The following is a 27,151-nucleotide window of genomic DNA, read 5'->3' as shown; positions in this document are numbered from 1 at the left end:
TCTGCTGATGAATTAGGTAGTAAGCAACACATTTCACAACTTCTAGTGTTTTTATAACAATGCAACTTGCATAAAGTAGTGAATCACTGCATCAACAACCTCCCATTGAATTTATCCTGGCAGGGACAGATTTAGCTGAAACCTCTCTGCTCTCCACAGGAGATAATTTCTTTTCGTAAAGGAAACTAAGCATCTTCTATACTCTTTGTATGTTAAAGCAGAGCAGATTATGTGGTTCCAGGCGTTCTCCTCACCTAAATTAGATTTGAGATGGTCACAGGAGGTGGCAGAAAAATTCTGACAACCTAAAAAGAAGTTATCAAGGTAGAGTGAAAACTAATAATTTTAACAGGAAGAGATGACAGCTGACAAAAATTGGTTGTCCTTGAAGATCAATAAACTGTTGAGTGAAAAAAAGAAACCATTTTCACATAATGTGGTCTCTCTCATGACTGTGCAGCTCTTTGCACTTGAGTGGCAAACAATATGAAAAGAGTGGCAATTTTCCTGATGGAGTAAATGAACAAAGGGATAGCTATCCTAATTATGAACCTCTCTAATAAAATAGGGGAATATTAAACCTTCTCCACAGTTATAAAGTAAAAGAAATTATAAGAGATGTAGGGAATATGCACACAGAGAATACAGGAGGCCCACAATATGGAGGAATTTGAGTAAATGGTCTTTTGTTAACATCTCCTTTGAGATACCATCAGACAGATTAAAACAGCTAATCCTATTTATCACACTAGGTTCTCTATATAGACATGAACAATTTCTGAAATTTTGAACTGGACAAAATGTCAAAGAATTTCAACAGCCCACTCAGTCACAAAACGATAATAAAAACCAAATAGATATTTCTTCAATAGTCAGAAAATAGACATTAGGAAAGAAAAAATAAGAATGAAAGAAAAAAATCAGAAAAATATAAAAGAGTAAAAATTAATTATACAAAAATGAAAGGTACTCTAAAATATTGTCTGTTTCAACAGTATAATATTTTCCTCCTCAAAAAGTTATGTTTTCCACCACCTCAGGTGCCCAGACCTGATGCAGTCCAAGGCACTTTTTACTGCTCCACCTAGGGTTAGGGTTTTGCCTAGGGTTAGGGTTCAGAAAACTACAAAGCCCAGAGCTTCAGGGACTGTGCAGCTACAAATGGCATGCCAAGGGGAATAAAAATCTGTCATAACATGGATTCTTCCACTGTTCCACTTCCATGGCTCTTCTTGGAACCAGACTAATGGCAAGACAGGCCGTACTGCTCCACCTAGGGTTAGGGTTACACCTGGGGTTAGGGTTCAGAAAACTACAAAGCCCAGAGCTCCAAGCTCACTGCCCTGGTACTGGGGAAGGATTAGATGTGTCACCTCTTGAGGTTGAAATTAGTGTTGGTATTTACACCTCCAGGCATTGAAGTGGGTAATTCAGCCTTTCATAGGGAAGTAGATTTCCACTGTTGGAGTTACAGTGCCTTGGACAGCACTAACCAAGATTTTAATAAGGTTATAAAATGAGAAGTTGCACTTCAAAGTAATATCCAAAGATCCCCAGACCACAGCCACCATTTCTTTTTAAATTTATCTCCCTTCAGTAGTGAATACTGTGACTGCTAGTTGCAATGACATAGCCATTTTATACAAAATGGGTAGCTCATTGTCGTGGTTTTAAACCAGTAACTAAAGAAAGATTACTTATTTTTTGCTGTGAGATATGGATTAGAACAAGAGCAAAACAGGCATAAAACTTAAAAGGAATAAAGACAGTTTATTAACAAACTACAAGAATAAGAACACCAGAATAAACTTCCAGAAAACCTTTTTTATCTCTTACTACCCACCATTCCCTTGTTCACATGACAACAGAGACAAAAACTTTGGAACTTTGGTGGTTAAAACAGTCCCAATTCCTGCTACAGTCTTTTCATCAGTCTTTGTAGAGAAACGTAAGTTTTCTTCTGCTAATCTATGAAGTTTTCCACAAGAAAGCTATTTCTGTTACAGCTTTCTATTTTTCTGATGCTAGTTGCTCAGAACTCTTATCATCAGAATTCACACCTCCCATTTCACATCACTCTGAGGTGTGTATGGGCCATGAGTTTAGGGATGGCATTTTAAGGATGTGTTATTCAAAGGCAAAAGTCTTTATCTGTTTCTGTGAGCTCCACTAGAAAACAGTTTTCTCATTGCCCCCCAAGGCTTCAAATCTTCCAGCACTTCACTGTATCACAATTACTCTACTTTTTAGTCAAAATCTACACTTTGAACACTCTATTCCTCCCTACATACTCTATCATGAATTAAAGGAGTTCTTTCAGGACTTTATTGTCCATCTCCATAGCTTTAACAGAAAGATATTTCAGCTTATAAAGCATCTTCTTATTCTTTACCTTTTCTGAAGTTTCTTTTCTTTCCTGTCACTGGTAGTTTATAAAGTCTCTTTTCATGTTGATTATTCTCTTTTTCTCTCTCTGGATAAAAAGATTAATCTGCAAGTCTCATCTGAGTAATGAAAGGGTTAAAATCTTGCCCAGGCTTTTGTAGATGGTTCTGTGATCTCTGCTGGAGCAGGAGCTGGAGCTGTCTGCAATGGAAGATTTCTCATGGCTGTTCTGGAAAGTGTAGTCACCGCCTTAGCCCCGCCGCAAGTTCAGAGCCTCTTTCTTTCTTCACTCGGCAGTCTCTGGTGAATTCAGTCACAGCAAATCCTGCAGCCGAGCCAGGGACCGGCTTGGCCCGGCCAGAGCCCGGGGCAAGCCCCGCAGGCCCCATCTCCCAGCCGGGAGCCGCTGGGCCCAGCCCAGCCCCCGCCCGGGCCGCATGGCTGGGCAGGGAATGGGAGGCCAGCTGGAGCTCTGTTACCTTTCACAGCCAGAAAACAAAGAGAACAAGAGAGCTCTTTCTTTACATCTTAAGGTAGGGTTCACAAGTTGATCCCACTTTTCAATGGTCAAAACTGCTGTCAATTCCCAGTAATGACCGATAATTGGTCAGGAGAAAAGACTCCCATCAGTCCCCAGCAACTTCAACTTCCTTAGCTCCCAAAACCACCTTAAAGGTAAAGTCACCCCATGACACTCATGATTAGATGTTATGGAATATCATAATTAGGTATGAAATTTTAATATTGCCAAATGTGATTTTAATGATATATGCCTGGGTGCATGATATGTTTATGCTTTAATAGGCATTCTTCAGGGTTCAAAACTTTTTAATGTTTTTGAAGTTTAAACTGAACCCTCCTTCACCAGTCTCAAAGTTTAAATGAATTCTTTACTTTGTTTGAGTTTCCAGATATTTTGTAAATGGCTTATAGGTTGAATAAAATTAAAGATAAAGAAATTGAATTGATGAAATTAAACACAAAACCCTGATTCAACATGATGTTTTCAAAAATGTAGTACACCTTATCTTATCTAGGTCACAGAATCATAGAATCTATTACGTCAGAAAAGACTGTCAATACCACCAAAAACTGTTAACAGCCTTGCAGTGCTACCATATTCACCTTTAAACCATGTCCTTAAGTGCCATATCCACACATTCTTTGAAACTTCCAAGGCTGGTGACTCCACCGCTAGCCTGGGCAGTCTGTTCCAATGCTTTACAAGGCTTTCCATGATTTTTTTTTCCCCCTAATATCCAATCTAAACGTCCCCTGGAATGACTTGAGGCCATTTCCTTTTGTCCTCTCACTTTCTACCTGGGACAAGAGACTGACTCCCACCAGTCTACCTTCTAGGTACTTGTGGAGGGTGATGAGGTCCCCTCTTAGCCTCTCTGGGCTAAACAACCCCAGCTCCCTCAGGCTCTCTTCAGAGGACTTGTGTTCCAGAATGTCCCCAAGCTCCGTTGCCCTTCTCTGGACATGCTCCAGCACCTTAACATCCTCCTTGTGGTGAGGGGCCCAGAACTGAACATGGCACTCAAGGTGAGACCTCACCAGAGCCAAATACGGGGGAACAATCGCTGCCCTGGTCTTGCTGACCCCGCTATTGCTGATACAGGCCAGGATGCCATTGGCCTTGGCCACATGGGCACACTGTTGTTTCTCAGTGTGAACTTCTTTGGCATACTGTGACTCAGAAATATAATTTCCTCTCTCTTGGCCCTTGGTCCCTGGAGTCTTTTTCAATGGATTTTATGAAATCCACACCTTTTTTCTCACACATGCATTAAATAAAAGTTTAGAATTAAATATTAATGTTGCAAAACAAAACAAAAACAAAAAAGTAAATTAAAATAATATTAAAATAATAAAAATAATATTTAGACTACTTTTTAGTTATCAGGATTTTTTCACTCCTTACAGCAATAAGTGTTTATTTTCATTTATTAGGTAGATTTTGCATTTGATGAACAGATAAGAAATCTGAGATTATACACCTATAAAATATAAAAGCAAAAGAACCAGAAACCCCCTATTTCACTAGGAATTTATAGGAAACTTTTTTTGAAAGGGCGTTTATTTGCTATTGTTAGTATTTTTTTATTACTATTTTTTATTTTTCAAAGATTAATAATATACAGAGAATTTGAGAAATTAATTTTGCAATAAATGAAAGTAATTGAGAAGATTATGTGGATCACCAAAAGTTAAATGCTTCCAATTATCATAACATTACTACCAAGTTTTTTGAAATAAACATTATAATGTCTGGATTATTCTTCTCATTAGATGGAATTTGATGGTTTTGGATGGAGTACAGCTAACTGTCTTCACAGAGAAATTAATTAATCTCCATTATCTGAATACCTGAGGTAGCAAAGGGTTTTTAGCTCTCTGTTAATTTTGTGAAATTATGACAATGACTGGAATTGTTTCATAGCAGTGGATTAAATATATTCTTTTAAAATATATTTTTATATTTAAATATTATTTATTTTATATTTAAATATTATTTAATTATATTTTCTTGAAAATATTACATATTTTTACATAAATCATGCATCTTTCCAATTTCAGCAACAATCTAACTACCAGCCTGTATCAGTTTATTTAATTTATTTCTGATTCATAATATGGTTTATAGTGAAATGTAAATTTGCATTTAAACACGGAACTGGAGATTTATTTAACTTTTATCTCTGAAACTGAAAAATCTGACATCAATTTTTGGGTTGTGATCAAAGCAGTGGAATACAAACTCTTATGTGCTACAGATGTAATTATCGACTATATAAAAGATGAATCCTGAACCTACAAATATAGTGGAATTGTACTTATAATATTATTTGTAGCAGACAACAGAACTTAGAATGACTTCTGAATCACTATATTTTTAAACATAATAGAACTAATACTGGATTCCAGAAGATATTTCAATATCCTACGAGATTATATGGGAAACACTATGTTGAGTGCTGCTGACATACATTTAGGTACATGTTCATTTAAATTTTATATTGTTGTAACAGATAGAGATGTGGTCATTTAATAACAAATAGAAGTCTTGAAATAACTTTTCTGTCCCAGATGGTGGAAGCCTGTGTCCCTCTCCTTGGCTGTCTGCCAGTTTTTCAGTGGTAACTATCAGATTTATTTCACCACACACAAGAAACTGCAACCAGGAAAGCTCACTCAAGCTGTCTACAAAACCAGAGTCTTTATAGTTAAGTAGATGTCATAAAGACCTCAGTTCAGAGTAGGATATAATTGCTAGTTAAGAAATACTTCCTGATGACAGACTAGTTAAGATATATTTTCTGATACTGCTTTTTTTTTCTACTCAATAGGGTTGAGAATATTTTTTTGTTAACAGCATGTTGTAAACTGTTTTTTTTTTTTTTAGTTTTTTTTCACCTAAGAAAAGGACAAAGATGTATTTTTAATGGTCTTCAGGAAAGTAAATCTATTGCACATGGGAGCTGTCTTCCTTTTAGGAACTGCTGACAAAATAGATTCAACCTGTGCTGTGAAAAGAATTTTGAGTCAGGCACACCATCCTGTATGTCCTAAGCCCTTAGCTACTTGTCATGTCATGGCATCTGGTCAGACATCAGGTGACATTCTGAAGGTAATGTGTAGAGCCGCTTTACAGGGAGAGTACATAATCCTGAAACCTGCTGGTGTGAACAAAGATACACCTGGATATTGCAAATCTCAAACAGCATTATGGATGCTAAATCTGAGCCAGAGTGCCTGTATAAATTACAGGCCGTATAGCTCCTCAGGCTTGCCTGAGAAAGTAGTCTGGGAAAAACATGAGAAGGAATTAAAACAATCCTCAGGGACACAAAACAGCCCTGCAGGTGTTGTTTTCTATTCCTTGTTTTCCTTGCAGGAGAAAGTCAGGGGGGCGGTGAGCCCCACTGACCAATGATGGTGATGTAGCAATTAACTAACCAATAAGAGTTTCCTTTCTGTACTTTCCACGTATCTGTCTATAAAACAGGCCTGAAGTAATAAACTAGAGATTTTCCCTTTTTCTGACTCCATGAGAGTCTGTGTCGTTCTTCTCGCCATTCCTAATTAGAACAACACAGCATCACTTCTAGGCATTACATATTGCATTATATATAATTGAAGGGCATTGTGTTCAGTAGTCCTCTTTTCTGTTGGACTTTCAAGCAACTCATACACCCAGCAACATTAGTTGCCCTTAGAAATTATGCATTCGGAAGCTCCCCCTTGATCTCCTGGACTAAGATGTGTGACACTTTCAAACATTCATTCGTCCACTGTTTTCTCCTTCAGCCATTGCTGACTTGTTCAAGCAAGACAGATGTCCCCAGACAAATGACAGACACCTAAAATTACAGCCTTAGGCTCCTCAGGATGGCCTTCTTTAATCTGCTGAAGAAAAACATAGAACATCAAGACTTTCCTTTTTAGCCTTTTTCTGGCTCTTGGAAATTGTTAAATCTCTGTTTTCAAAATAGAGCTTTTGAGGGGTTTACTCTGATCCTCCTGCTTGGGCAGTATTATTCAGCTGGTACTAGCTTGCAGCCTAGCAGGAAGGACATTGCTTGGCTACCACTTCATGAAAAACCCTATACTCAACAACTGCTTTTCTTTCTTAGAACTTACAGATATGCTTTCATTCTCTGAATTTAAAAAATTTCTCCATTTTGGTATATAGTTTAGGCTTCATATGCCTATTGCAGTATATAGAGCTGAAAAACAGCTGGTGCTTCACTACAAAATTTAGTTTTAGGTAATAAACAATTACAGTTTCCTAGAACCATAGGGAACTGCTGTTCATTTCATTTCACAGTCAATGTACCATAGGCCAGAAACAAAAGGATCTATAATTCTAAGTGTAAATAAATTAAACAATTATTAAAAAGTTACTGTAAAGCCACACAGAATAAAAATGGCTGTGATGAATTTTGAATGGAAGAGGACTGATTACCACTGCATAAAAATAAGCATAAGAATCTTATCAAAGTTTAACCATTGTTTCCATTATTGACTTGCATGTTTTTTATGCTATTCCTCTAAGTATATGAAATACTTCACTGTTGGTATCATCAAAATTATACCAACAAGTATTCCAAGTTTTCCAAATTTAAGTCATTGTTATTCATCACCGGCCCAGAGGAGCTCATTCCATATTGAAATCAAACTTGTCCAAAAACTGGTTCAGTTATATAATCTTTCATATATTTTCCTGGTGCATATCAGTAAGTAGTTTGTAGAAAATTTACTTCATCTAATGGAGATTATTTACTTTGTAATGTGCATTTACCCTGCTGAATCTTACATAGCAAGAAAAAACCACAGGTATTTTTATTTCACAATAGTTTAAGTTGTAAAATCAATGACAAGAAAATAATTTATTAATTCTTTTTTAATAGGAGCAAATTTTCTCTTCTCTAGACAGAAGATATATATATTTATATTTATATATAAAGGTAAAAATTAAAGAAGAAAAAGGAAGTATTTTGTTTTTTGAGGTCTTTTTGATGGTGTGAATATCAAGATAAAATTATGGCCTCAGTAAAACTGATGTGTGCTCTGCCACTGACTTCAGTATTACTGAAATTTAATCTACAGAATAAAAGAATAAATGAAAGATTTTCTTTGGAAGCTAAAATATGATCTACTTTTAAAGATTAATAAAAATATATAGAGTGCATAATACAGTCCAAACCAATATTCATCAAATATTTACATGGCCTTTTAGTCCCTGGTAGCAAAAACATGAAGGACAGTCTCCAAAGTATTAAATTTCTGAAGAAGCAAAATTGATTGCTGCAGTTCCCATGCTAAGGAATGAACCTGCTCAAAGGAAGTTATAAGAAAATAATTTAAGGCATGAATTTCATTTGGGAGATGGGGACGTGCAACAGAATTGCACAGCAACATACAAGTTTGCAAACAACATAACAAGAGGCCCAAAAAAGTATAACATGGCTAAGAAACAAAGTAGGAAATTTTAATTGTTGAATAAGGGAGATGGACTGAAATAAACTTTCCTTCTATGTGTTTTCTGGGTCAGGAAAATTGGAGGTCTCTGTGTTTTATTATGTCATTACTGGAGCTCTTTTGCTCTCCTTAAGAGGAAAATATCTTTATCAGTTCTTCCCTGCAGCAGAATATGTCTAATTCCAGCATTAGATAACAAGAATCATTATTATTCAGGAGTTACCAAGCTCTCCACAGAAGCCAGAGTAGTTTTTCTGGTGGTATATCAGTATATACTAACCTCATGTAAGATTGCTTAGTCAGCCACACTTCCTGATCATTGGAACACAGACACAGACTTGAAGAAGTCAAACCTCTTGTTTGCACTGCATGTTCAGACCTAGCTCTCAAATCTTTAAATCTCTTTAAATTCAATTTTCTCCTCCTGTCAGTGTTCTGTGAACTATTATTTTATTTTCTGAATAGCAGGGATGGACAAGCAAGGTATTATGAAGAATTTTAGAAGGCAAACTTAATTTTTTTTTGTCAGTATATTGCTAGCTGTCCAATAAGTGCTTTTCTTAATTTGAAATTAAATTTGGAATGTGTATAGCTCTGTTATCTTAGCCCTTTATGGAACTGAAATTCATGTGTTTGAAAATACTTACAGAAAATGCTTGAGATCAAGGTAACAGTGAGTTTGGGTGTAGCATAAATAGATTTTCAGGGGATCTGTATTTTTGCAGAGCCACTTCCTAATTTCTGAACACATCAGTTTTACTGTGAAGCTATAAATAGAGTAGGCTATAGGCTGTCAGAGAATTGCAGAGAAGATTCAGGGACTGTAGGAAGCCCATCCGTATTGCCCCTCAGCCTAGTAGAAAAGGCTTCCAGCTGAGGAATTCTAATTGACTGGCTGAGCAGTTCTAGTCTGAAAAAAAAAAAATTGAATATATTAGCTAAAGTTACCAAAAATGAAGGACCTAGAAATGCTAATGTGGTCACTCCTAGGAGATGTTTTTCACTTTCCAAGTAGGTGCTAGGAGCCTACCAAAAGGGGCTCTACTTCACTGACATACCCAGATTTGGGGAAAAAAATACCATCAGTAAACCAAGACATAAATATTAGACAATCTGAAAATGGTACAGAGCCCGTTTTTAATCTATTTTGAAGGCTTAGTAATAATACAAGCAACTGTGCTTTCTTCAATTAATTCCAGTGTTCTTTGAATTTGTTTAAATCAGCTTTCTGGAGAAAGCAGCTAGGTAAATTAGCTAATAGTTGAGGGGTGGGGTAAGGAATGTACTTTCAAAGAAAAATAACACAGCGTTTCAGGGTGGAAGCAACACTCATTTTTATTAGGATGTCAACCACTAATCCTGTTTTCCATGTGTATGAAATAGACAAGTTATTTCTCAAAATGAAGGCAGAAGTATTCTGTTTAAACAATTGCCTTTCTATAAAGGTGTTTACATGGCAAGACACTTGTCTTTTCTACTGTGGCCAGCTATATATGTAAAATACTCATGTAGGTCATTTCAGTTCACCATCTGAAGTTCTGTCTTGAAAGGAATCATTTGAATGCTTACTAAGGTAGAAGGAGAGAGGGAGAGAGTGTGCACATATCTTTAAGGATCCTAAAAATCCTGAGTGTGCATAAGAAGAGGTAATATTTCCTTTTCACTCTTCCCTCTCATGACAGTACCTTTTCCAACACTTTTGTGATGCTTTATGCATGGAAAATTTGAAATGTTAGATAGGACAGAGGATACAACACAGAGTTAGCAGCCTTTCAGTCTTCATTACTTTTAAGCAAGATTTTGGTTTTTTTATCTGAAAAGCATGTTGTTTTCTGTGTTAATTTTTTTTCTGAGGGAAGATAAAAATTTATTCTAATATAATGATTATATGAAAATTGAAACCTGGTAGGTAGCTTTCAGGCTAAATGGGCGAAGACTTCAGGAAGAAAAAAATCATTCAGACCTGTACTGATTTCTTGAACATTTGCCCTCAATTCTAACACCTGACTACTTACATTCTTAAAGTATTTTAGGGCTTTGTATACAATCCCTAACAGGTTTCAGAAATTCAAAGACACAAAGAAAAATAAAACATAAAAATTTACACGCCATATTCTGTAAGTGTTTCAACTTAAACACTTTGTTGAAAGAACTCTGAATAACCTCAAAAAAGCCTCTGAAGATTTTACAATTCAGATTTCAACTCAAATTCTGCTCATTATGGATAAAAATAAAGCAACCAAATAAATTTCCTTTGTGTTTTTTAATCATCCCTTAGCTTATTATTAATGCCCTAGAAAAGATAAATTCACTTTGATTTGTTTCAGCTACAAATAAAAGAAGTAAAAGAGCAAGGTAAACAAAAGGATAGAAAAAAACCCTTCTGAAAAAATGAAAAAAGTAAGCTGATCGAACTAAACCAGCAACAGTTCCCTACTGCAGGGGTTTGGGGGTTTTATCTGTTTGGTTTTTAATGTTTTGTGGGATTTTTTTCAAGTATTAGCATTTGAAGCCAATGGAGAATTTCATTTAAGCCTCTCAATTACTCTTTGAGAACAATAATTGAACATGACATCAATGAGAGAACGAACTTATTTATACTCCTTTGGGATAATTTTAAAACAGAAAGTGCTGCATAATATTCTGGCTTTTAGTTTGCAGAAAATGGTAATGACTGCATTTTCCTGTCAGGCAAATGGTGTTCTGCAAGGGAGCCCAGGGAAAGGAGAGCAGGATGTTGTGCAGGGCCATTTTGAATCTCAGGAGGGAAGAACTGACAACAAATGGCATAAAGATAGAATAAAAAGAGGAATATAGACAGGAAGGAAATCATGCCTCTGTGGATGTTATGAACTCAGCTTTTGTGCGGCACTGAACAGATCTGATGGATTTCCCCATGGCATGCTGCACAGAGCCCATCCATGCAGAGGTCCAGCCTCCTTCCCATACCTTTGGTGCTGTTTAGGTTTTGCCTATTTTTTCTTTTATGTGTTCTCTGTATTCTTCACACATATATTTGTAGCTTTGTAGCCTATTGTATTAGTGACTCATTTTCCCAGTACTTTTCTATAGCCTTTCTCTAGGCAGAAAGACAAAGCAAATTCCAGAGCTCCAAGCCCTGGGAGATACAAGATCCCTATCCCATCTTGGCTCTTCCTGGGAACCAAGACCAAGAACAACTCTTCGAGGTACAGTCTTATGGACAAAGTGCAACTGGTGCTGAAGGGGGGCTCCGGAGAAGGGGCTTGAGGTTGGGGGGAGAATTGCATCACCACTTGTTCTCCTAATTGGTGCTTTTTATCAATTATTCTAATTTCCTAAAACCCATAAAAATGTACTCACCTCTGGTTGGGGGTGGGCTTTTGTGGACATCTTTCCATAACTGCCTCTGAAGGCTTTCAAATAAAGATCCCCTTTTATATTACCTCCTTACTAAAATTGTCTCGAGTTTCATTTTCAGGTTGGGAAAAAGCCTTTTTTCCAACACCTTCCCATATCATCTTGGAAAAAACCCAAAATGATCTATCTTATTTGATAGGCTGGGATGCTACCTCTGTCTCGATGTCCAGGAGTGTGCAGTGCAGGATGAAACCAGGCACTTCCTTACAGCAGCTGCTCATGCTCATACCTGGAGCTTTTTAGCCCGAGAAGAGCAGACATATCTGGCCCAGGGCCACCAACTGCTTGAATATGTCTCTCAAAGGCTTCCTGTACATAGGAATGAAGCTTATTTCAAAAACTGTTGCAAACCCAGAGGTTCAGGTAACCTGTGCTGTTCATAGAGCAAATGTACATTAATTTGAAGTATACAGTTGTCTGATCAGCTGTAGTAGGTATAAAAAAATAAGCAAGTTAAATTATAATTGGAAGGTACAAACGCAATGCTTCTTTAGAGGAAAATAAAACCTCCGAGATAAAACAGGAACAGAATATTTAGTAGGTATATAAACACAAAAGAAAAACTATGAGGGCTCTGAAAAAAAATGAATGCTGAGTTCAAATGCAAAAAAATCCAGTGAATTTATTCATAAAGAATTTGAATTCAAACACTACTCCCTGATGAAAGCTTCAGCAATGTCTGAAAAAACTTCAGATAAAATTTCAATCAGCAAGGCAACAGCTTGAATTCATGGTGCAAGTTTTAGGAGATTAGAAGTATTTCTATTTTCATTCTCTTTTTTCCTTCGCTGTACACTTATTGAAGTGGTATCTGTACAAAGATAAGTGCATTTGACTTTATACCCACATAGTTTGTATAAGTGGTCATTTTCCTATTCCCTAAATGAGCTACAATGACATAAACAGGACTGAACAACAAAAAAATATTTTCTTGAGAAAAACTTTTTTGTCTTTGTGCATTGCACCATCTTACATCAACTTAAAAAATGCTTTTCTGAAAAAAAGCTTCAGAGGAACTTCTGAAGTTTTGTGGAGGAATCAGAGTTATTGTTCTGGAACTTGTGTATCCTACCCATTTATTTTTTTCCTTTTCTTATCCCTATGATAGGTAAAAAACCAGATTTTTTCACTTTGGATTTTGAAAGATTCATATAGTGAATCTGTTTGGAATACCTTCATCTTGATCTATCACTGATAGCATTTATATAACAAAAACCTTTAAATACATAGATATGTTTTTCAATTTTAGTTGCACATGGCATTCCAGTGCAGATGGAACCACCTACATTAAAAAGTAAGCCAAAGCAAAGCAAACCAAAAACTTTACTCACAATCTATTTTGTTTTGGGATTTTTGATAAAAGAAAACATTAATTGATTCATAATGTTACGACACTTTTTTTCTTTCAGTATACCTTCATAAACCACATATAAATAAATGTTCAGACATCCTTCAGAAAATATTCATGAGTATTTATCAAGTTGTTAAAACATATATTTATTCCTCAAAATGCATGAATTAAAAGGACGTAAGGGTCTCATTAAGAAGTTCATGATTACTCATATACTTAAAATGTCTCATTCTATTTTCATCTTGTGTAATAGATATATCTGAATAGATCACATGGGGGGATAGTGCCGATTTAGGAGACAATAAGAGATTTAGTAACGGAGGTCACATGTCTAATAGTACATTACAAAGTCAAAACATAATTATATTTAATATACAACTGATGTTGCTACATGTCTTGGTTCTGACCTTCAGTGAGTACTGGTGACATACTCAAAATGTTTTAAATGGTTTATTACACTATGCCTTGCTTTCTCATTGTCTTGTTACAAATTAAAATTAAATTATATCTAACATATCATATGTTGATGCCAAATAGTAGAGTGATGCTTTAAGTCTGCACATCATGTTGCAGCTTGCACATACCTAATAGAGAGAAAAAAACAGGAAAACAAGTGAGGCTCAAAATTAAATATATTAGTCAGCTTCACTAACTTAATTGATCTGGGAATTATCAAGATGTTACGCAGCTGAGGTCAACACAACTTCTAAAACTACTTCTAATCTATTCCACTTGTAAAGGGCATAATTTAGCACTTAAGATAATGTTTAAGACATCATGTCCTTATTTTAAATAAAGGCTAAAGAGTTAGAAAAGACAAGTTTTTTCAACACAGTGACAGATTTTAGGAGGTTTAACTCTATTCATAGCACCTTTATGTTATTCCACTTCCAACTTTAATTTTTCTGTGGTGGCACAAAATTTCTAACCTGACAGCTACTAGAAAAGGCTTTACGTTATTTGTTTGACTTTCTTGCTCAACAGAGATAAAAATACATGTGTTCAACACTCCAGTTTAACCAGTTGAGTCTTGCAGATTTTAAGCTACTGGGCTCTACTATATCCTTACCTTGCCATGAAGATATCATTAGAAACCCATGAAGAAACAAGGTCTCTTCTGTTCGGCACATTCATCTGAGTTCAGACTACAGAAATCAGGCACTCTCCTCCTACAGCCATCCACTCTTTCAGTAGTGTTTTGGTCATCAGATGCTTATCCAGGTGGACACTCTTGACTCAGGATTCTTTCTCTTGGGAAGTTTAATGAATGTCTAGTGGGGAGAAATAATTATAAACAATAAACTCTACACATTAATAAACAAATAACCACTGTATATGTTTCAAAACATGCTAAAATTCTTAGCAAGCAGCATAAAGACAGGTACAAAAGCAGTAATATTCTCCTCATTAGCTATCGGAGTTTGAGACACAAGCCCAGAGCTCTGATTTAGAAACCTTGTGCCTGCATTTGGAATTACAGGTTTTACTAACAGGACTTGTACCCTTCAGTTCTTTGTCACTGCTGCCTTTCTTTTTTTTTTTCCTTTTTTTTTTTTTTTAGGAATCTTCATTCCCAAACAACACTGCAGGCTGATTCTTGTATCCATGAACAACAGTCTAATGAATAACTATTTTGCTCTGATTATGTAATTTAAGACTAATTTAAAATCCTCACTCTGAGATTTAATGGCTTTCAAAAGATATTTTCTGATGAATATGCATTAAACTTATTTTTGTTTTTAGCAAAATGGATACACAAAGACACTTCACATATCAGCAGCACTTGTAAATTAATTTCATAAAGCATTAAACAAAGAAAAGAAACAGTTGTGTAATCTTCCTAGATTTGTCTAGCAATTTAACAATTTCCAGCAGTGATCAAAGTTATATATAATTTGCTTCTATGATATTTTAGAAAGTTTTATTTTCTTATTTCTGAATGTCTCCTTATCCATTTACCTGCTACTGAAGTGAACACTTAGACACCTGGCAAGAGTCTTTATATAAGTATCCAGACTTTTGGGAATCATACTCAAGTGCTTTGACTAGTAATTAATTTCTCCATGCTTCCATATGCTTAGTGGGTAACTATTTTGTTCAATAAAGTCTACACGAGGAATGTACCAATGCATCACAGATATTGCAGAAGACAATTGGGAAGTTTGCTTAGTTTCAATATTCAGAGTTAGAATTTGGATATTTTTGAGTGCGAAATATGGGTATTCAGCCAAATGTGAGAAATTTCCAGAACAGATACTTCAGGTGAAAGCAATATAAAATTAATTTTAATAGTAAAAAATAATTAAAATATATTAAAATTGTAAATGCAGTTTTGTAGGGACCTTGCTACTATACTTTGAGTTAGGATTATATATTTCTGCAGAACACTTCAAAGAGTATTCAACTGGTGATATTTTTCAACATACAGAACTCCAATTATTCCAACAAGAGTGTCTAAACAGGGAGATACTAATGAAAAAGTAGTAGTTGAATGCAATATTGAATTATATAAATATACTATAATGATAATTATTTTAATGCAATAAAATTAACACTATTTTCTAATAGTTTTTCATGCAAACATTATGGTATCATTATGTTATCTGGGTTTATTTATTATAACTGAATTCTAGAAGAGGTACGCTAGAATCCTAAGAAGAAGTAAAACTTTTCTCTAGTGAAATGTAATATTTTTTCCAGGTTTCCTTAGCACACATGTCATACTTTTTGAGAATTAGAGAAGCAGGGAAGCTAGGTACTGCCTGTGAGAAAAGGAGTTCAGTGAAACTCACTCATTTTGTAACAGGCAGAGTATCCAGATGAATCAGCTGCAGCTCTGATGCTGACACCTTTTGCTCTTTGAAGTTAATGGTACAAGACTCCGCAGCAAAGCACAGGATCTTGCCCAAGATGGTCTGAAATGCAACTGGACTTGGAATCAGACAGCCTGAAAAATTAAACTCAGAAAATGGTGAAGTGGGAGCCTCCTAAAAGCAGACATTGGGAACGGAATGGGAGGTAAGGGGAATTGTCAGGAACTACCTCTGAGATGGCAGCGGGCGATCCTCTTCAATATCTTTGTGAGTATTGAAGGGCATGGCATTGCTCAGCCATGCCATACAAAGTTGTTATTAAGTTCTAAGAATCTGTATATCTGCGGATTCAAGGAAAAGCGATCAGGTGAATACATGAATTAAAGAGTAGAAGAATAAAGCACAAATTACTGCTTCCTCTCCCCCACCATGTCCCATACAGTTCAAATATGGTCCAATCCATTGCTGCATCTTGGGCAGCCTGATATTGGCACTCACGGTCTCTGCAAAATATCTTCCTCCCTACTGCTTAGTCCTTCGTGGCATTTCAATATGTGCAAGTTCTTCAAATGAAAATCAACTTTTTTATTTTAGGTGCAATGCTTTATATGCTGTAAATCTATATATATAGATATACAGTATGTATGTGTGCTCAACAGGATGGACTATTGCTAAAAGTCCTCAAGACCATTCTTTATATATAATATCAGATTATAAAATAAGCGGTGATTCTTGCTCACCTTAAAATAAGAAATGAAAATGCTAACAAGTATTAATAAGAAACAGAAGTGCACTGTCACAAGCAATCAAAAATCAAAGAAGAAACCACAAGTAGTTATTTAAATTACTTACTGAATGATCTTTCTTTCCTTCACTAAGCTGATTTAGTATCTTTTTCCTGAAATTGCAATAGTTGGAGTTTTGGACCTTGTGTCATGTCTCGTGCTCTTGGTATTGCAAAACATATTTTTGCTTTAAAGGCCTAGAATTTAGATCAGCTTCATATTTCACTCTAAATCCTTCTACTTCCTCCATAAATAGGAAACCACCCTTGTCATCAGAATGCAAGTTGCTTCCTTTTGGTGGGGTTCTTTACAGAAACTACCTCCTGCTTCTTAACAATTCTTAAATGGCTGGTTACATCAGTGGAATCTGAATCTCTTCTTTCTCTCTTTAGTGACTAGATGACATCATTTAATGAAAAATGTATGTTTGGAGTGAATGCTTCCCCATCTCTTTCATACATGTACTTCTAAGATATGTGCTAGGAAGTCTGTAGATTGAACAATGCTCTAGCTAACAAAAGAAAAAGTTACAGAAAAATTTTATTAATTTTCTTGGTTGCAATTTACATATTTAAAGATGCCAGATCCCCAAGTCATGGACAAATGTTGTACATGGACAAAATGTGTACTGTGTACATGGTGCAGGATTTTGCATCTTTACAGACTGGTGTTTTTAAAAGCAATAAGCCCCTAGTGATACCAAGTTTATCAGAGACTAATCAAGTGCCTCTATTAGAATCTTTCAATGTTGTCAAAGCAGCTTACTTTGTGTAGTGCTTAGAAAGCTGAGCATAGCTCCAGGTAAATGTAATAAATATTTTAAAACAAGATAGAGGAGTCTCACATGTGTCAAAATATTTTTCCTTAAAGTTGGGAACAATTCTTTCACTCAAAATATTTTTTTTTTTTAAAAATGATTCCGCTCCTAATAACCTGTGTTATTTATGTTGCTAACTTCATTTTCTGAATAGGTCTGCAAATTTGTTTTGGTTTGTTCCATTATATTGACAATAACACTTGAATAAACCTTATCTTCCCAAAGCAGAGTGTCTTTATGTGTATATGCTCATAATTAGTATTTCAGGGCAAATGTCTGTTTTCAAATCAACTCACTTATTCCTACAGAGTATTTACTGTATGTACTACTACATACCACTTTAAAGGGGTAATGCCATATTAGGTTTCCTGTTGTAAGGTGTGATTACCCAAATTCAGATCCTTCAGTGTGCACAAAGTGTGAACTCTGAAAACAATTACTTCAAATGTTAAATGCATTATACAGAAGAGACTAAAGCTCACCTATGAATGTAATTTTGGGGTTAATATAGCAATAAAAGACAGGTAGCTTAGAACAAAACAATAAGTTTGAAAAAGAAATATATTTTTCCATTTCAGAGCTTTCTGTTGACTGATTCTATTTCTGTCTTTGGTCACAGCTGAAATGCTTCTCAAATTCATTTCAGGAGGTAAGAGGTTGTTCTGAAATTTGTCTCTGATTTTATAATATTTGGTGAAATCACATTTTATGAGACCATTCTTGATCATGTGAGAACAAAACTGTTACTTTAACTGGTCTGGAAATATGATGAGCCTATTTGCACCTCTGATTTCTTTCTCTGATGCAAGAAAAGCAGCATGCTAACAACAGATTCTGTTTCAGCACTTGTGCTTTTGATTTCATATTAATTCCAATGAATATGAAGAGAAGTAAAAATGAGACAAAGATCATTCTAATTAGAATATTATGACTAGAGGGAGAAATCTATTATTAGTTTTAACAAGTGGAGGAGAAATTCCATTTCTTCTTTGTACCCCACTATAACAGTATTTTTGAGAGGATTGTTTTGCTCATTCAAATGCTCACACATTAATAATATCAGCAGCAGTGACACAATTCGTTTTGTAATTAAATTATGCAAATAGGGCCTTATTGTTCATTTGGGGTTTTTGATGCTTGATGTTTCTTTCGGGGGGAGGGCAGTTAATGTTTTTGTGGTTTTTTTCTTCCTTTCACAGTAATGTATATAAAATTATTGCTGTTTGACTGTTGCAGATCAATGGGGCTTGCTAAAAAGGATGTGCCAAAATGAAGCTGGGATCAGCTGCTAGTATTAAATTTGTTGTCAGTTTATGAAGCTTTTCATACTAGCTACTTGTTATTTTGTGTACAGATTACCAGGTGCAGTCAATTACAAAAAAAAAAAAAAAAAAAAGAAAATTTTCTGAAGCAGCCATGGGAAAGGAGGGAACATCAAGAATTCAGCTTTTCTAAGCCAGAAATGAAAAATTGTTCAGCTGCTTTGCATTCCTGTGCATGCTCTATGAACTACAGTATGTACAAATAAATACATGGGAACTTCATGGGTATGTGAACTAGATCCTAAATGTGAGCCTACAACTTGTATTCCACCACTATTTAAACACAGTAATAGGACAGACATAAAATTCACATATCTCGGTTATGACTTTGTTACATATACTTCTATTTCCACTAGTAGTCTGCAGGTGTTGCTGAAAGGGTAAGCAATTCTATTACTGTTAAATGCTGCATTTTTTAAAATTTCTCTTTGTAAATCTTACTGTGAACAAGATTAAAAATTATTACTTTTCGTGTTTTTAAGGAAAACTTGATTCATGTAAAATAGAATACAAGTATTCTGACAATCGGTAGAAATTGCTGTGACTTACTTTCTGCTGAATCTTTAAATATCCTTTAATAATCTCTTGTACTGCCTGCCTTAAGTTTAAAACTCTTGAGTTTTTGCCTTGAGTGAGCTACATTTCAAACTTTTCTTTGCTTACTCTTGTCTTTATGAGAAATAGGTCAAGTGTAGAAATTCGCTAATATGGGAACTGAATCTGCTTGCTTTGTTTTCATATTCCATCTGGATTCACTTACCCGGAATATTTTACCAAGTCTTAGTGGCATAAATGATCCCAGTAAGAAATACTATCAAAGGAAATAAATTTAATCTCAACTTCTTGTCTTCCTTAATGATGGTCTTTGTGATGTCCTCAATGTTATCATTTTCTAGTTCTTTTCTCATTTTTATGACACCATTTCCATTTTGGAAAATTTTCCTTCAAACCATTATCTTACCTCAACAACCTTTGGATATTTTATATTTGTAATTAAGACTTCTAAAGAGTCTACCTATAATTCAGTCAAGTGACACTGATAAAGAACAGCAATTCAGAAGTATCCAAGCTACAGATAAAGTGATTTGTTAAATGCTCATAACAGAGTGTAGCACTAGGGAATATGTCAGAACACATTGGGAAAGAATATAGCTTATGGGATTCTGTGTCCAGGCCCATAAACTCTGCACAATAGAGTTTCATTGCATTTTCCTGAATTTTCACTTCTGAATATAGCCATCATGGAGTCAATTGCTCTGCTAGTACAGACAGGAACTAAATTACCTCATAATAAATCAAATGGCAGATTAGTGTGGAAGAAATCCAGTTTTTAATTTTTTATTTTTTTTAATAATTTGCAGAGAGATTGCACTTCTTGAAAAAGCTAAGCATCATAAAACATATGGTCAGATTCTATTATGAGGGTCCTGAGTCCAATAATATTATGCTCACCACACTCTTCTAAGCATCTAATTTATTTCAGTGTGAACAAAAGGATATAAAAGTGGCCTGGTTTTTTTGAAGTTTAAAGATGGCACCAATCAATTATCCTTCTCATGCATTTTTAATGCAACAGGTATATTTTTTGAACTCCAGATATATGGTTGCGCAGTAATTATTTCCAACATGAATGAGAACTACAGCCAGAAAAAGAAATTAATTCAGAAACAAGATCTGACCTTAACTGCCAAAATTTTCATGATTAACCAAAATTTACATTGTTGAGGGTAAAGTTCAAGTAGACTAGCAATTAGTTTAAATGATAGTAAAGTAAGTCTTGATGGCTTTAAGCTAACATTTTAACTTTTTAAGTAACTTTTTTGAAGGTAAGCAAGGTGTGGCTTCAAAAGAGTGACCTACATTGGAAAAGAAATATAAATAATTTTAATAGACATAATTAATTAATAGAAATAATTAAAATACACATGCTTGAGAAAGGAATAGAGATGGATACCATTGAAAACATTTCATACTGAAGGTTAACTCAGAGATTTTTTATTCAAATAATTAACAAATATACCTGTATTTCTAACTAGTTAAAAAGTCATAGCATTTCTGTAGCTCACCTCCTTAAACAAAGTAAAGGAAATTAATTTTAAGAATTGCTTAGAAGTTTGGGCAGGAAGAAACATATGAAGTAATATTTGATTTCTCAAAGAAATAGTGATGAAAAGGGGCTACTAGGAAAAAATTCTAAAATTTTTATGTTAACTTTCCCTAAATTTAGCTCTTTCAGATTTTGACAGTGAATTTAGGGAAGAACTATTACATGCCTTTAAAGTGTCTCTAAATGAGCATAATACAGTGATTTTTTTTATGATTTCATATAAGTGGCTTATATGTGAACTTTGTGACCAGTGTCCTTAAATGTCCAGATTAAGGACCAGATTTTTTTCTGTATACAAACTTAGGCATCTTATGTGTGGTAGCAAGCATCACGTCTTATATTTGGATAAATTCCTCAAGATGGAGCTGGGTTGAGGCTGAGGCATTCCCTGAACCTCTGAACTCAGAAACACTCGCTGATCACCCACGGCCACTGAGAGCAGGCAACACAATGCTCAACTCACCTGTCAAAACATAATGTTCATTACAAATACTACAAAGTGAAGTGAGCTTCAATGTCTGTATGAATGACACAGCCTGACTCACCATATTGCAAAAGACATTTGGGGACATTTGGGGACTCAATGAGAATGAAAAAGAATCCACAGGATTTCAGTAGGTATAAACTGAATAGAGGACTCAGTGGTAACAACCGGTCAAAGAAATCTAACAAAAAATTGTTGAAAATTAAAATCTTACTTATACAGTTGGTTTGGCCTCTTGTGATTTCTCTTGCGATTTCTCTTGCTTTGAATATTAATCATATCATAAAATACAATATCTATTTTTGTAATCTCTTGAAATATGAGTAGTTCTTACTGCTGGACGTCTATTCCAGCTTCAAAAAATTAATTGTATTTTATGAAAGTGAAAAATATCATAATAATTTTGTTATTTCCTTTTGAAGCATTGCAAGTATATTTAGTTTTTGCAGTTTTATCAAATTTATTTTCAATATAGAGACCTTATTATATATATTAATATATAATAATGTATATAATATTATAAATAATATATTATTTATAATATACCTATTATTAAATATTATACTGTTAAATTATTATGTATAATGATTATATTATATCTATTATACCTATTATATATAGATTATATAAATACCTAATTTACCAGAACACACTTCTGGAGACAAACAGCTAAAAAATTCCAGTATTTTCAACAGCATTTAAAAGAAGCTCTTAAATTCATTCTAATAGTAAATGTTGCTCTCCTCAGCAGAAGATTTCTCACCAAAATTATTTTTTAAATTATCTTTCCTTATTATTTCTTAAATTCATTACTATTTGCAGCAAGGATTTTGTGCTTCATCTCTGAAGTTCCTGGCTTGGGAGGGTTATTACTTTCCCATTCTGCTTTCACTTGTCTTAGGAACAGCTTTATATATATAAAGGGTGGAGAGATACCAGGGACAGGTGTCTCTTGATGATCAGATTGTCCAGTTGACAGATGACTGAAAAGGTCTTTGCTCAGGCTGTGAAAGCAACCAAACATTGTCACTGTAAAGCCAAGCCCAAGCTTTTTATTCCTGCTTCTCTGTTGAACCACTAGTGATAAACTCAGGCTGATACAACTCCATGATTTGCACTTGAATTTCTCTTTCTGGGACTGTGACATTTTATAGCTGCAGCTTGAGCACTTGTTCATACTGGAACTGAGAACTGTGTTCTTAGGGCTCATTTTCAAACTTTTCCAAGTATATTCTTTAGCCATTTGATTGTTTATCTATTATAAACATCAAAAACCCTCCGTCTCTTTCTTAATATTTCTTTTGAAGACTTTTTTTTTGTGGGAGTTATCTATTGATTTCAACATATTCTTAACAAGGCTGAGTAAAATTCACAGTAGTGTTTAGCATGTGGCATCAATCACTTCTTGTTTACAGAATTTTTAGACACAAAATCTATAGTTTCTGAAATATGTTTAAGGAAAGTACAACATAATGGCAGAACAGTGATTTGCTGAGTTTTTAGTTTGATTTAATTTTAGGTTACTATTCAAGCTGCTCCAAGGAAAGTCTGGTAAACAGTGAAAAAATAATTGCTCTTTAAGAAGTTTTCAGATACCAGCAGAGCACAAATTTCACAGGAATGAAGCATTACACATGAGAGAAGATTATTCATTCCGAATCACTTCAGAATTTGTCTTGGCTAGATTTCTTCTTCAGGCTACAGTTATCTCATTTCTGTGGGTAGAAGGCTAATACTGAGAAATAAAAAGAAATAAATTACCAAAAACTATTAATAAGGTAGCATTCCTTAAGATCTCACAGCAGAAGCTCATTTAGCAACACAAATTCGACCTTGTGTCTTTAATTCACAGTATTTCACCTAGGTTTTCTTTCACTACAAACCCTTTATAATAGGAAACAATTCCTGTTAAGATGTGACAGCTTAACTACAATAAGCAGCTTCCTCCTTCTCAGGATGCTCTTATTATCCTATATCAAGACTTTCAGTAAACTGAAGGGTATTTTCCAACACCTTAGTCCCAGCAGAAGGGGTAATCTACTTTGGGGATGTCCTTGGGAGATGGGTGATCCAGGAAATACTGACCAGAAGATATATGTTGTAAAATACTTCCAATATTATGGTTCAGCTCAATGCATTTGCCATATTCTGTTCAGAACATGGGGGTTTTTAAGACCATGTCTTTCCTCAAAATATAATAAATAAAAAAATGCAAATTTCAACAAGAAAAAAAATGTAGAAGTTCATAAAGTGCTACAAATCCTATTTTTGATTGTGACATAAAATTTTAATGTAACCATTGTTATTCAAAATACAGATATGTGATTGCAAGATGAAAGTTCCATTGATAAATTGATTCAGGAATACAAGGGTTTGGTCAAAAATATGAGCCACTTGAGGTGACAGTTTTATAGTCACACTTGAGCATGATCTTTAGTCCCATGATAAATGTAAGTAACTTCAGCAGCTTTGAAATGGAAGATTGATTATCCAGAATTACATCACTAACTCTACTGGGTAGCAACCTAAAAAGCTACAGACAAAGAAATGGCATAATTTGTTCTAGGTTATCCTATGGTAACTAATAAAATCAATTTGACCATTTAATTCATTTCAGTCTCACAAACAAAACAGGAATTAACATTTAGATGCTTTAAAGCAAACAGAAACAAATGGAGACTGAAAGGGATCAAATCCATTGCTTACTGTTCTTAGCAAGTCTTACATTAACTCCTTTTCTTGCAGGCAATTTTTACATCAAACTTGTTTGGGTTTTGGTTGTTGTTGTTTTAATTTTTTAATTTTTTTTTCTATTTGTGCACACATAAACACCTCCAGTGTTAGTTTGTTAGTCACTTGTCAACACCAGTCAAAGGCACACTAAGAGAGCATGAGGTATGAAAATATGCTTAACTGAAATACAACAAGGACTACAATTAACTGAATATCTTTGTCAGGTTTATTGTGATAAAAAAGATGTCTTACTAGTTAGCCTATCATGTTTAAAATGTAATTAAGAAATGCACTTCCATGGCACTAACATATGTTTAGACTTAACTCCTGGTCAATTATTTTTTCTTTTTAGTTTCAGAGAAATAACTCTTTAATATAATAAAAACCAGCTTGTATTGTTATCTCATTGTGTCAAATGATTTTAATACTGCCAGATTTGGGTTTTTTTCCTGTATTCTTTTTGAATGTTTCACAGTATTTACCATCAATTTTTAAATTACTATTCAAGCCAAATATAAACAATCCAAAATTAAGAACATTCTCCAACTGGCAGTAATATAAATATCACTACTTAACACACTTTCATCCAACTTATGCAATCCAGAATGGAATCATAAAGAATCTGCTGCTGAAATCTTTCTTACACCTACATTTTTGCTTCCATTGAGTCTTGCTCAGCAGAGCTGATTACAGTTCTTAGTTCAATCTAGCCTTAATTTGTGAATTCCCTAAAATGTGAATTTTGGTTGAAGCCAGTGGTAATTAGGCATAGTGTGGTTTCAATAGTGTTGTTTCTTTGTAGATTATTTTTTTGTACTACCTCTTTATGGTTCCACAGATTTCAAACTGTTAGTTGATTGAATGTGTTACATCTGTGGTCTCTTTTTATCTCCTAATTTTTTTGAGGGGTGCCATTTGTCCCCAAATCACCATGTTAAAGAAGTACATTGAAAATAATGAATCAAGTAAGAAATAAACTAAATTTTATAATGGAAAGAATTTATTCATATTCTAATATTTATGGCAGTAGCTGGCTGTCTTGACTCTAAAATCAAGCAATATATCCCAGAGAAAATAAATAATCAATTGTTTCTATTTATTAAAATACAGTGATACAAAGAAGAAATATTTCCTATGGTGTCAATTAATATTTCACTGGTCTCTTAAAGGAACTTTCCACTATAAAACCTTACTTATTCAAAGGGTAGATAAGAATTTTGAACTTTGTATTCAGGACATTAATGCCATGCTTCAAAGCCCATGAAAAAAAAATAAATATTAATAGCATCTGTATCAAGTCTTATGTCTTGTGAAAGAAATAAAACCACTGGCTCGCATCAGAAAACTGAAATTGACATTAGTCATAGATGTCGTGATCAATAGAACCATCTTTAATGTCAAAACTAAATATCAGTGAAATGATTTGAGAAGTTCCTGAAAATCATGTCATGACAAAAGGAAGAAGTCAAATTTCAGAAAAAATGTCTGCTGTAGCAAAGGCCAATATCTGCCAGCTTCTCTATATGCAGAAATATTTCAGTCATTATACTTGCTGTGAAAAACATAAACTAGTTCTCATCTCTTTTGACATAAGCTAATGTCATCACAATGGTATCCTCTCAGACTTGGTTTTAACAGGAATGAAGTCAGATTGGATCAAAATATTGTCCTCATACCACTTCAGACCTTGGACTTCAGCTCAGAAGTATAATGTATAACACTGACATAGCCAGCACCACTGCACTGCCTGCACACAGAAATGATGAGAGCTCTGGGTTAGTCTTGCATTCAAAACTAGAAACTCACACACTTCAATTAGTAACAGTGTCTGTCCATCCTGTAATGATCTGATAGGAGAGTAATTACTGAATTGACAGGAATTCCATGCAAGGCTTGTAATTCTATTCTGCTTCCTGTTCCCAAAGAGAGTATCTTCTTGATACCCACTTCCCAAATTTTTCAATATATTTGTCTCATTATATATGGATTCAGAAAAGAGCAACAGTTTATTTGGTCTCATCAATCAAACCTGCCTTCACTTGCATTCTCACATCTCTTTTTATGTGATTCTCCCCTCTACACTGCACTTGTAAGACACCACCTGGAGTGCTGCTCCAGAGTGGAGCTCTGGGGTCACCAGAGGAGGAAAGACATGGACTTGTTGAAGCAAGTCCAGAGTAAGGCCAAAGAGATAATCAGGTGGCTGGAGAACATCTCCTATGAAGATATGCTGAGATGGTGGTGTTCAGCCTGGAGAAGGCTCCAGGGAGACCTTTCTGAAGTCTTTCAATATTTAAGACCAATGGAGACATCTTGTTCAGTAGGGCCTGTTGCAATTTGAAAGGGACAATGGTTTTATTAAAAAGGTAGGTTTAGACGACATAAGTAATTTATTTTTTACTATGAGGGTGGCAATACCTGAGAACAAGTCCCCCAGAAAAGCTATGGATTCCTCATCCCTGGAAGGGTTCAAGGACAGTTTGGGTGAGTCTTTGGGTGATGTCTCTGCCCATCACAGAAGAATTGTACAAGATGTTCCTTCCAATCCAATCCATTTTATGATGATATGATAACTATGTTCAGTCTTGTGTGAGAAACTAATTCTGCTGAACACACCTTCTTTTCATTTGCCCCCATGCTCTTCCCTAAAAACAATCCTGTATGGCATGGGGCATGTGAGAATTGCGTATGACAACAGTTCTTTTCACAGCTCTGTCTGCCTAGTTTTATCTGTTACATTTTCTTCTCTTCAACTTACTGAATAAATGGTAGGGAGATTTAGTTTAAATCTTTCAAGCAGGACTTATTTGCCTGTTTACAATCTGTCAGCTAGGTGGACTTGGCAATGCAAGTTCAGTCCTGACAGCTGCTTCTTGTGACAGGGTGAATGCACTGTCATGCGCATCACCACTCCGCAGACAAGAGTATCTTTCTGCAGAAAGAAAGGCACTAGGAAGGATGCTGTGT

The sequence above is a fragment of the Pseudopodoces humilis genome, chromosome 1 (assembly GCF_049639895.1).
Source record: "Pseudopodoces humilis isolate 2021_Gansu_Grassland_sample_001 chromosome 1, ASM4963989v1, whole genome shotgun sequence".
NCBI classification, from domain to species: domain Eukaryota; kingdom Metazoa; phylum Chordata; class Aves; order Passeriformes; family Paridae; genus Pseudopodoces; species Pseudopodoces humilis.
The sequence above is the reverse complement of the archived record's forward strand: the minus strand, read 5'-3'. Positions refer to the sequence as shown.